Source organism: Rosa chinensis, chromosome 2 (assembly GCF_002994745.2).
Source record: "Rosa chinensis cultivar Old Blush chromosome 2, RchiOBHm-V2, whole genome shotgun sequence".
NCBI lineage: Eukaryota > Viridiplantae > Streptophyta > Magnoliopsida > Rosales > Rosaceae > Rosa > Rosa chinensis.
In genome coordinates this window covers 34,066,705-34,077,245 of record NC_037089.1, presented here as the reverse complement: position 1 = coordinate 34,077,245, position 10,541 = coordinate 34,066,705, and positions in this window count along the sequence as shown.

Sequence of the window (10,541 nt, the reverse complement as noted above, 5' to 3'; positions counted from 1 at the left end):
GGGGACAACGTTCATGACGGGTTTTTGAATCCAGAAGTGCTTGCAAATGGGCCTAAACCACTATGTGGGAGTAGCTCATGCCAAAATGGATTTTTCCTCTCGTGTTCGTCCTCCCCCACCTGGCCATTTCAGTAAGGTTGCCCAAACGATTTGAAAGGGAGTTTGTGTCTAGGCGACTATACTTGGGCCGCACGTCCACTTGATTTACCGCTTGGAATTTGATTCGATATCAATAATGTTTATAACAAAAGAAATACTTGTGAATACTCTATACGTGTAAATTATTTTGTTGTTTCACACTTTAAACTTGTAAAAATACTTTTCACGTTTTATACTCACTTGTGTACTTAACTTGTGTCTTATGTACAATATACTTGTTAATTATACTTGTAGTTTGTAATTAATAGTTATACTTGTTTTTATTTTGTATTTCTTTATTAATTATAGTTACTAACTTTATTTAATGTAGGTACCGTCTGGCTGCAAGACGTAAAATACAAGCGCTACTTGGGAGGCAACCCAATTCAGAATATAATCAGATTTGCTTTCTCTTTCCCTAATTCTTTTTATTTTTCAGCTTTTCCCTTGTTTTTATTTTAGGATTTATATTTTTGTCTTTCATTTTTGAGTCCTATAAATTAAAAAAAAATTAAAAATTAAAAAAAAAATTTAATAATGCACTATACTAAGCCATGTCAGCAGCTCCGGAGGAGTTGAGACTAAGCTCAAGAGAAATGCAAGAACCACCATTGTTGTCGTCCCAGCCACCGGAGTACCAACCATATGCGCTACCTTCCTCGGAAGTAGTCTTCGGGTTACCAAGGACGTTCTCACCGTGCATGGGGAACAGTGGAAGGGTTTCAATCTCCTGGTGATATTCTCCTCGTTGTTTCATGATCGATCCATCAACACCATAGCCGACACATGACCCAAAATTTAGATCAATGGATCTGTCAGTACTAGTAGAACCAGTGGAACCAAAGTTTAGATCAATGGACCTACCATCATCAGTAGAACTAGTGGATCCAAAATTGAGATCGAGAGACCCACCAACCCGAACGTTCCGAAATTCCCTCAACTTCTGCCTCTCACGAGCCTTGAGGTTCTAGAACCAAAAGAAGACGTTCTTGTCCTCGATCTGCCCATATTGTTGCAGATTAAGACAGATCTCTTGAATCTGCTCTGGAGTTGGGCATTTAAGCACCTTGTCATAGTAAAGCTCCTGGAGGATTCTTAGTTGATCTGGTGTGGGAGTCCACCGGTTATTGGTCGGTCTGATAGGCGTGTTGGCACTACTCCCGGCTGCTTGGATGCTTCCTCCCTCCTCGGTTGGTTGCTGGGCTTGTAACTCCATTAGTTGCAGAGTTCGTGGTTCCATGTTGATGAGTTGAGGAAGTTGTGTTGGTGATCTAATTTTTCGAATGAAAGAAGAGATTGAATCTTCCTGATGGAAGAGAAGATCGGGAGGAGAAGGATTGAAATTGAAGAAATGCTTTGAGTTTCGACAGAAAGGCTGAAGGGTTGAGAGAGAAAGGCTGGAACTCGGAAGAATTTTCTTTTGGAGTGAACAGTCGCTCCCTCAGAATGCACCTATTTATAGAACGAGTGAGCAGATCTCCACCGTTGGATGGACGATCTCTGAGATTAAATCTACGCATTGGATTAAAGTCACCCGAAAACACGGAAAAGCTGTTGGCTCGTGGAGGACACGTGGGGGAACCAAACGAATCTCGAGGAGCTGTGACAGACAAGCTACAGCTGAAAGCAGGTCTAATTGCCATAAATCCAGGAAAAGAAAGGACACGTAGGGGAACCAAACGAATCTCGAGGAGCTGTGACAGACAAGCTACAGCCGAAAGCAGATCTAATTACAGTAAATTACGGAAAAGAAAGGAATATTTACACGTGGGGGAGTTTTTTTTCATTTGCATACGTGTTTCTTGGGCTGTGAACTGTCATAACTCTTCTCCTTCCCGGAGAAGCTTTGTTTAAACCGTGTGCCTGTGTAGTTTCAAATTCCTTCTACTTCCTCATGGCTCGAACCAAGGTTACCCCTCGCAGGGGCGTCAATCAACGCCGTGTTCTCTCTTTGGAGGAAGAAGGTCGTCAAGCGGCCACTAGAGCTGGGCTTACTCATCCAGGGGACCATCGTCCTATCCGTGAGCGTACCCGCAATCCCCCTCCTCTGCCTCGTCGCTCTCCCAGACTGCATCCCGGAGAGTCTTCTTCCTCACAAGCTGCTCGTTCTCCTCGGCCTGTGGCCACCCTGGAAAGCTTGTCGGATTCGATTGATGATTTGTGCTCCTCTCTCCGCGATGGTATTATGGTGACAGATTGGAGAGTCACATGCATGATCGATTACATCTCTGAGATGAACTTCTCTTTGATCCGCTGTCACACTGCAATAAACAAGCTTGCTCAGGAAGTCAATAACTTGCAGAGTTATCCTCCTGGGTTTCCTCGCAAGGACGCTACTACATCACACCATGAGGACCCTCCTCAGGAGGCTGAAACCAGCAAGAGGGCTGCCACTCACCCGCACACCGCTCCTCCAAAGGAGTAAATGGAGGTACAAGTCTAGGATGAAAGACTTTAAACATTAAGCGCTGCATGGGAGGCAACCCATTTCAACTGTTGCTGTGGTGGAACCATCAAACGCAGATTTGCTTTCTTGAACTTTTCCTTCAATTTTATTTTCATGAATTTTAAGTTGTTTTAGGTTTCGTTGTGTTAACTTTCTCTTCTATGCTTGATTTATGCTTTGCATGCTTTATATTTGTTTATACATTGAGAACAATGCATGAATTAAGTATGGGGGACGGATTATTGCTTTATTGTGATTTTAGTAGTTAGTATATAAAGAAAAAAAATAAAAATAAACAAATGTTTATAACAAAAGAAAATGTTGGGATACACTAAGGTATATTGGATTAAACATAGTCTTGAAAAAGGGTAGCTGTTTCAGTCCCATTGCACATCGAGACTCCCTATTCCCGTATCTAAGTGTTGAAATTAAATTAAATTGTAAAAAACATCGAGACTCCCTGTTCCCGTATCTAAGTGTTGAAATTAAATTAAATTGTAAAAAAAAAAATGTTGGTTTTAGAGTGTTTTTGTTTGTTTGAGTCTTAGGATGCTCCTAACGTCTAGGATGAACATGTCTCTGAATTCATGGCTGAAGGTTTTCACAATCGAAATAGGACTTAATTGAATTCTGTGGTTAATCAACATTGTGATGCTTGTATGAAGATTTGAGATAGGATTGTAACTTAGTTCATTAAGCATGCTAGGATTAAGTCTGATTCATTTGACCCTAAGTGAGTTGTTGAGCTAAAATACTTTCTTTTCAAGTGCTTATTGATAATTCTAGAATTTCATGGCTGTATTTGCAAAACCTCAACATTCTTTTGAAAAGCCAATGATCATGTGCCATAGATTTTAATGAACTAGAGAGTACTAGAACTCGGCTGTTGTGACTGTCAAAACTTGTATGCCATAATATGCACTGATCCTGGATAGGATAGAAGGCATTAGGGTAACCACCATAGCCAAACAAGCATGTGTCCCCAATTGTGCCCGTCGTGGGACTCCTTAGAATGAACCCCTTTGAGCCTACATTGAAAACCTTTGTTTCATCACCCTCACTACCCTACCATGAGCTTAGTACAAGATATCTCTACCCTTGTTTTAGGGACTTAGTAGAGCATGACATAGTATGTAGGGGTGATGATGAAAGACAAGTGTGGGGTGGGGAAAAGCCCAAGAAAAAAAGAAAAAAAATCAAAAAGAAAAATTGAAATGAAAACTCTTGGGAAGTTGTTGAAGTGTGGTTTTGGGCTTTCAAATTTGTAGAAGGCTCAAAGTTGAAAATTAGGCCTTTGTCCATTTCCATATTTGTTAGAGTGAAAGTTGGGCCCAAAACAATGATAATTGGCCCAGAAAAATGGTAACATAAGATGGTACATATATGCTCTGCTAGGTCCTTAGGATTTTTGTATCCTTAATCTTCATTTCAAAAACCCTAGCTTAGCCCCATTACAACCTGTTTTAAGTGCTGACTTTATCCTTGAGATGGGCAGCCTTTGGTTAGTGGAGTCAGTTACGCAGTCGAGCTTATGGTTTAAGTCCATTTGTGAACTTAGTCATTTCATGAGGTCTTTAAAAATTCTTCACAAAATGGGTTTATTGATGAAATATGCAAGCTGTTTGTTGCCTTACAATTTGTTCTCTTGCGTATACTTGAGTGTGAAGCTTTTAAGCATAGCCATTTCTGAGAGAAAAATCGAGAGTATGCCTTGTGAGTTTGGATTGGACTTGTTTGAAACATGCTATCATTCAATGTATAACTTAAGTTCTCCATATCTTGCTTAGTCATATGAATGTCACAGGTTTATTAACCATGGAATTATCTATGCAATTTTGATTAAGTGTTTAACGTGAAAGCCATGAGTTTGGAGTCTATGAGACAACAGTTAGGAGCAGTAGAGTCATTTACTTGCTTTTTGTCAAACCTTTGTTCTGTTTTGTATTTTTGTTTTGCTAAGGGACTAGCAAAAGCTAAGTGTGAGGTAATTTGATAGGAGCATTTTAATGTGGTATTTTAATAGTTAATTTCTCACATTTTGCTTAGTTAATTCCTTAACGAATCGATTTTTAACTCAATTTCTATTTTTTAGGTACATTGGAGTAGATGATGATGAAATGAGCTGTTTGGCCCCAAAATGAGCATTTTGGCCTGACAAAGCGTGTCTTGGAGAAATTGAGCCAATGAGAAAGCGAGCTAGACAAGAAATGAGGAGTGGCAGACTAACCATCCGAACTCTAAATGAGTTGAAACTTTCCAGATTCATTCTAGAAAGCCCAAGGATCATTTCTTATGAAGAGTGCCAGAGCAAACTATGAGTGGAAGGCCTTCAAACAATCAGTCCAATTTTCTACAGAAGCAAAACTAGAAAACTGGACCTGTAAGAGGTCCAGCAGCATTTTAGGCCCAACCGCATGGAATAAAAATCTGACAATTTGTCAGGATGATCTACACTCATAGTGGAACATTTCATATGAAGAAGTCAAAGGCATATAATGAAGTCTTGTTGGATAAATAATTGAACGAATAAATGGGCAGAAACTGACCTAAAAACAGCTCAATATTCACATGTTCATGTTTCCTACCCACATGAAGAAAGCTAGATGCTTTTCTCTTTTTCCTTGGATATATTTTTCTTCTACAATCTCTTTAATAGATCATCATCACTTCCATGTTGCTACACCTTCATGCTTTGCTTTCATTTCATCATTTCTCTATCTTTTCCATATTTTACAAGTGAACTTAGATCCACTTTCATTATTTTTCTTCCACTCATCATTTCACTCTTCTTTTTCTTCCCTATATAAACACCTTCTCCTCTCATTCTAACACACATTCCTTTATCCATTCCATCTTCTTTGTCTCTCCACTTCCTTTCCATTTTCCTATACACATTCCTTCATCCATTCCATCTTCTTTGTCTCTCCATTTCCTTTCCATTTTCCTATACACATTCCTTCATCCATTCCATCTTCTTTGTCTCTCCACTTCCTTTCCATTTTCCTTTCCATCCTCTAGTTTCAAGTTTCTGCATTTCCAAGCAAAGAGAAGAAGAGAAGAACAAGCCATGAAGCCTCCTAGCCGTCATCTTCCACCTTGTGCCGTGATAGTGAAGTCTTGCTTTCAAGATTCAAAATCAACGTCTCAAGCTTTTCATCATCCACTCCCTTCATGGTGTAATTCTATCTTTTTCTCTTTGCTTGGAAATGCAGAAACATGAAACAAGAGGATGGAAAGGAAAATGGAAAGGAAGTGGAGAGACAAAGAAGATGGAATGGATGAAGGAATGTCTATAGGAAAATGGAAAGGAAATGGAGAGACAAAAAAGATGGAATGGATGAAGGAATGTGTATAGGAAAATGGAAAGAAAATGGAGAGACAAAGAAGATGGAATGGATGAAGGAATGTGTATAGGAAAATGGAAAGGAAGTGGAGAGACAAAGAAGATGGAATGGATGACGGAATGTGTGTTAGAATGAGAGGAGAAGGTGTTTATATAGGGAAGAAAAAGAAGAGTGAAATTATGAGTGGAAGAAAAATAATGAAAGTGGATCTAAGTTCACTTGTAAAATATGGAAAAGATAGTGAAATGATGAAATGAAAGCAAAGCATGAAGGTGCAGCAACATGGAAGTGATGATGATCTATTAAAGAGATTGTAGAAGAAAAATATATCCAAGGAAAAAGAGAAAAGCATCTAGCTTTCTTCATGTGGGTAGGAAACATGAACATGTGAATATTGAGCTGTTTTTAGGTCAGTTTCTGCCCCTTTATTTCTTCAATTATTTCTCCAACAAGACTTCATTATATGCCTTCGACTTCTTCATATGAAATGTTCCACTATGAGTGTAGATCATCCTGACAAATTTTTAGATTTTTATTCCATGCGGTTGGGCCGAAAATGCTGCTGGACCTCTTACAGGTCCAGTTTTCCAGTTTTGCTTATGTAGAAAATTGGACTGATTGTTTGAAGGCCTTCCACTCATAGTTTGCTCTGGCACTCTTCATAAGAAATGATCCTTGGGCTTTCTAGAATGAATCTGGAAAGGTTCAACTCATTTGGAGTTCGGATGGTTAGTCTGCCACTCCTCATTTCTTGTCTAGCTCGCTTTCTCATTGGCTCAATTTCTCCAAGACACGCTTTGTCAGGCCAAAATGCTCATTTTGGGGCCAAACAACTCATTTCATCATCATCTACTCCAATGTACCTAAAAAATAGAAATTGAGTTAAAAATCGATTCGTTAAGGAATTAACTAAGCAAAATGTGAGGAATTAACTATTAAAATACCACATTAAAATGCTCCTATCAAGGGTTCAGGTCCACAAGCGCTGCTGCCATTACTGAAGCTTCCACTTGCAAACTGCCATTATTAAGCCATACCTGAATCTGGTCTTTGAGCTTCACACAGTCCGCGGTATTGTGATTCCATAAGTTGTGGAATTTGCAGTACTTCTTCCCTTTCAGCTGTTCTGGTCGAGGAAAAGGTCCAAAGTCGGTCTTCACCATCTTCGCAGCGATCATCTCATCTAGAATCTCATGTGCCTTATTGGCGTCATATGTATATGTCGCGAATTCAAGTTTGGTGAAGGCCATCGATTTGAGCTTGACAGGTTCCTTGGAAATTTTCAGTTGCTTCAGGGCTGGATTCTTCCTCCCAGTTAGTTCATAAGCAACGATATCATTCTCCTCTTCCTCATTGTCCTCCTGAACCACTTCTTCACTGTGATGATGGTAGTAAGGGTCATAGGTAGCAGGCTGGTAGCTCAGGGCCGCTACGGTGCGATGTTTTCCTGGTACGTATGTCCATTTGGACGCATTCTTCCTTGCGTCTGTTTCTCTTAGGAGATGTTCGAAGCTGCGCACCTCTGTGATGAGTTCTCCCATTGACTGGATCATGCTGCCATGCTGCTTCTTTCGCTGACGAGGCTCCAAACCCTTGACCGCCAGCTTGACTAACTATTTCTCAAGCAAGATGACGTTCAGCTTGGCTTTCTGAATTTGGAAACGCTGAAGATAAGCCACAGCGGATTCTGTAGGCTACTGGGCCATTTGAGTGAGAGAAGCCAAGTCCACCTCAGGCTCAATGGCTCCGAAAGTTTCTCAAAAAAGAATTTCCATCGCGGGCCAATCCGCCACTGTTCCTGGTCGAAGTTTGGAAAACCATCTAAAGGTAGCTCCCGAGAGAGAAGTACCAAATCATGTATTTGAGGATATCATCATTCTGGTACTGGCCGCCTTGCACCCTAAACCTGGCCAAATGGGTTGCCACATCCTCTGTGTCTTCCCCTGAAAAAGTAGAAAATATGATATTTTTATAACCCCTGGGAAAGGGCGCGAGCATGATATGCAGAGGGAAAGGTCCCTCATAGACCCCATCCAGTTGGGCCCTAGGATTAGCCAATCTGATCATCTCCTCTACTTCCTCACGTCTTACATATTCTGGGCCCGGAGGAGGAGGTGGTGTTGCCTAACGATAATTGAGGGAAACACACAAAAAAAAAATCTTATGAGTGTATACTGACAAAAAACCCCAGAAAATGTTATTAAATAGACAAGTAAAAACTAATGCCTCTATTGTACCTTACGGGATAATACGTTGGGTTTTGGTTGCAAAACCAAAAATAAAGGAGAGAGGCATGATTATTGACAAAAAAAATTGAGATTGTCAGAAAGGAAAACGGGTATGATTCTATTTGCGTGATCAACCAAAACTTTCAGCAATTATACTCATATATGAGAAAAAGAACATATGTATATCAATATATAAAGCAGGAATCGATCGCACCGTAATGATTATATATAATATTAAAGCATAGATCATAGATCATGAAATAAACTCATGAAATAAGGCAGGAATCGATGGCACCTTAATAAATAACCTAATATGCATAAATGACATAGATCATGAATAAACTCATAGATCATAAGTTATAGTTAATAGCAACAGCGTTGCACCATAAACTCGTAGATCATCATAGAGTTTTCAAAAAATAATAGCAGAGCGTGCTGATAACGTGTTATAAAGTAGAGAGAATATGGAGGGAGAATAGTAGGGAGGAAGTAAAACTATATCATTCAGTCTCATTAGCCTCCTTTATATAGAGGTAGGGTTTACATCAAAGTACACAACTAATGAGTATTTACGTGGACAGCCATATAGATAATAATATTTGCAACATCAATAGTAATATACAAAAAATTCAATAGAAATGGTAATTAAATCTCGCAATTATTTTCACCAGAAAAACCTCTCATTAAGTATTTAAATTAAAAAGAATTCTTTTTTTTTTTTGAAACGAAAAGGAATTCGTTTAATGAGATGCAATCGTACATGAGGAAAAAGAATCCAAGAGATATTAATTATGATTTTTTTATTTATTAAAGAGATAGTTTTGTATATCGTTTAGTGGTAACACCGTCACACTAATATTTTTTTTTCCTATCACTCATAGTGATCTTCTAGATTTTGAGGTTGATCAACTCATGATAAGAGTTGTAGAGTAACATATAATAATAAAATAAAATAAAAGTTGCTTGCCATGGTCGAAGTCTAAAGAAAAAATTACACAGTTTTATTTCTTTGGTAAGACGTCTATATTATAATCGACCTCCCTAAGTTACAAGTTCTTAGTTCCGCCCCTGTAGACGTGGTTTAAATGAGCACTAGTCGAGCAACAAAGTTAACAATATATATATATATATATATTTATTTATTTATATAAGGGTCTCTTTTTTGGTCATTTTAAGGGGATTTCTTGTGGCACCCACTTTTCGGTCGTATTTCGGCATATCGACCGTTTACTGTTTAGGATCTAATATATAGATCATTTTTGTAAATTTTCAGCTAAATTATATGGTCATGCATGACATGATTTAAAAGTGTTAATATCTAGACAGAGTTACCCGTAAAACTGGTGATGATTGATGCTTGGAATTAAAACGCGTCTTCTCTGTGTTCTATAGTTTGACTACCCAGTACCTACACTCTAAATTTTTTTGGGGCAGATAGTTATGAGCTATCGGTTGATATTTTCGTTATGATTAACTTGAAGAGTTCAGCTTTGGTGAGTGAGATCTACATATCTTCTAAAAATTAAGACGAAGCTTCCTATATATAACACCCAATTATTCTTTCCCAGAAGTAGGACAAGTTAATTTTGTTCTTCCCATTAAGTTTTCAAAACGAATATGTCATCGGCTATTAATAAAGTTCATACAACTTTTTCCATTCAAATCACACTTTTTCCATATCCATGTCATACTCCGGTCAAATATAATTACTTTTCATTAATTTTCTGCCATTTCTAGAAGGGATGGATGAGAGAGGCTTATGAAAATTGATTTACACATTTAAAACGTAGCAGTCAACGTAGCCAGCTAAGGTTTGAAAAATTTATGATGGAAACAAGTAACTTATCCAATATTAATTTATGGCACGTTTACTTACTTGGAATATAAAATAACTATGAATCGGAGACAAGTGGAATAAGAGAAGAAAGGAATCAGTATTAATTCCGGAGGAATGATTCCTAAACCCATCTCCCCCCTTCGTAATCGAATTTCTGAGTATTCAGGAATCGATTCCTGATAAATAGGTGGACCTACACAAAGTGCTATGTAACAACTCAAACTCCTCACGTAAATTAATCAGCGAAGAATTCATGCGTCACAAATTTTTTTCGCTTAAATCACGGATTACTACAGGCGAGGACTTTCGATTTCTCGACAAATTAGTGATTACGAGGAATCTCACAGATTAAGAATTTGATAACGAAGCTTGATTACGACCTAATTATCCAAAAGCTTATGTTCGCTTTTGATCTGTATCCAGCCATTTTGAGAATTGGACTTTAATTAAGTTCTTTAATTAGTTACAAAAAGTCAATTTTTTGTTATTCAAACAGAACCCCGTAATATGTGATAATATACCGATCATTAATCTCCATCTGGTTTAGT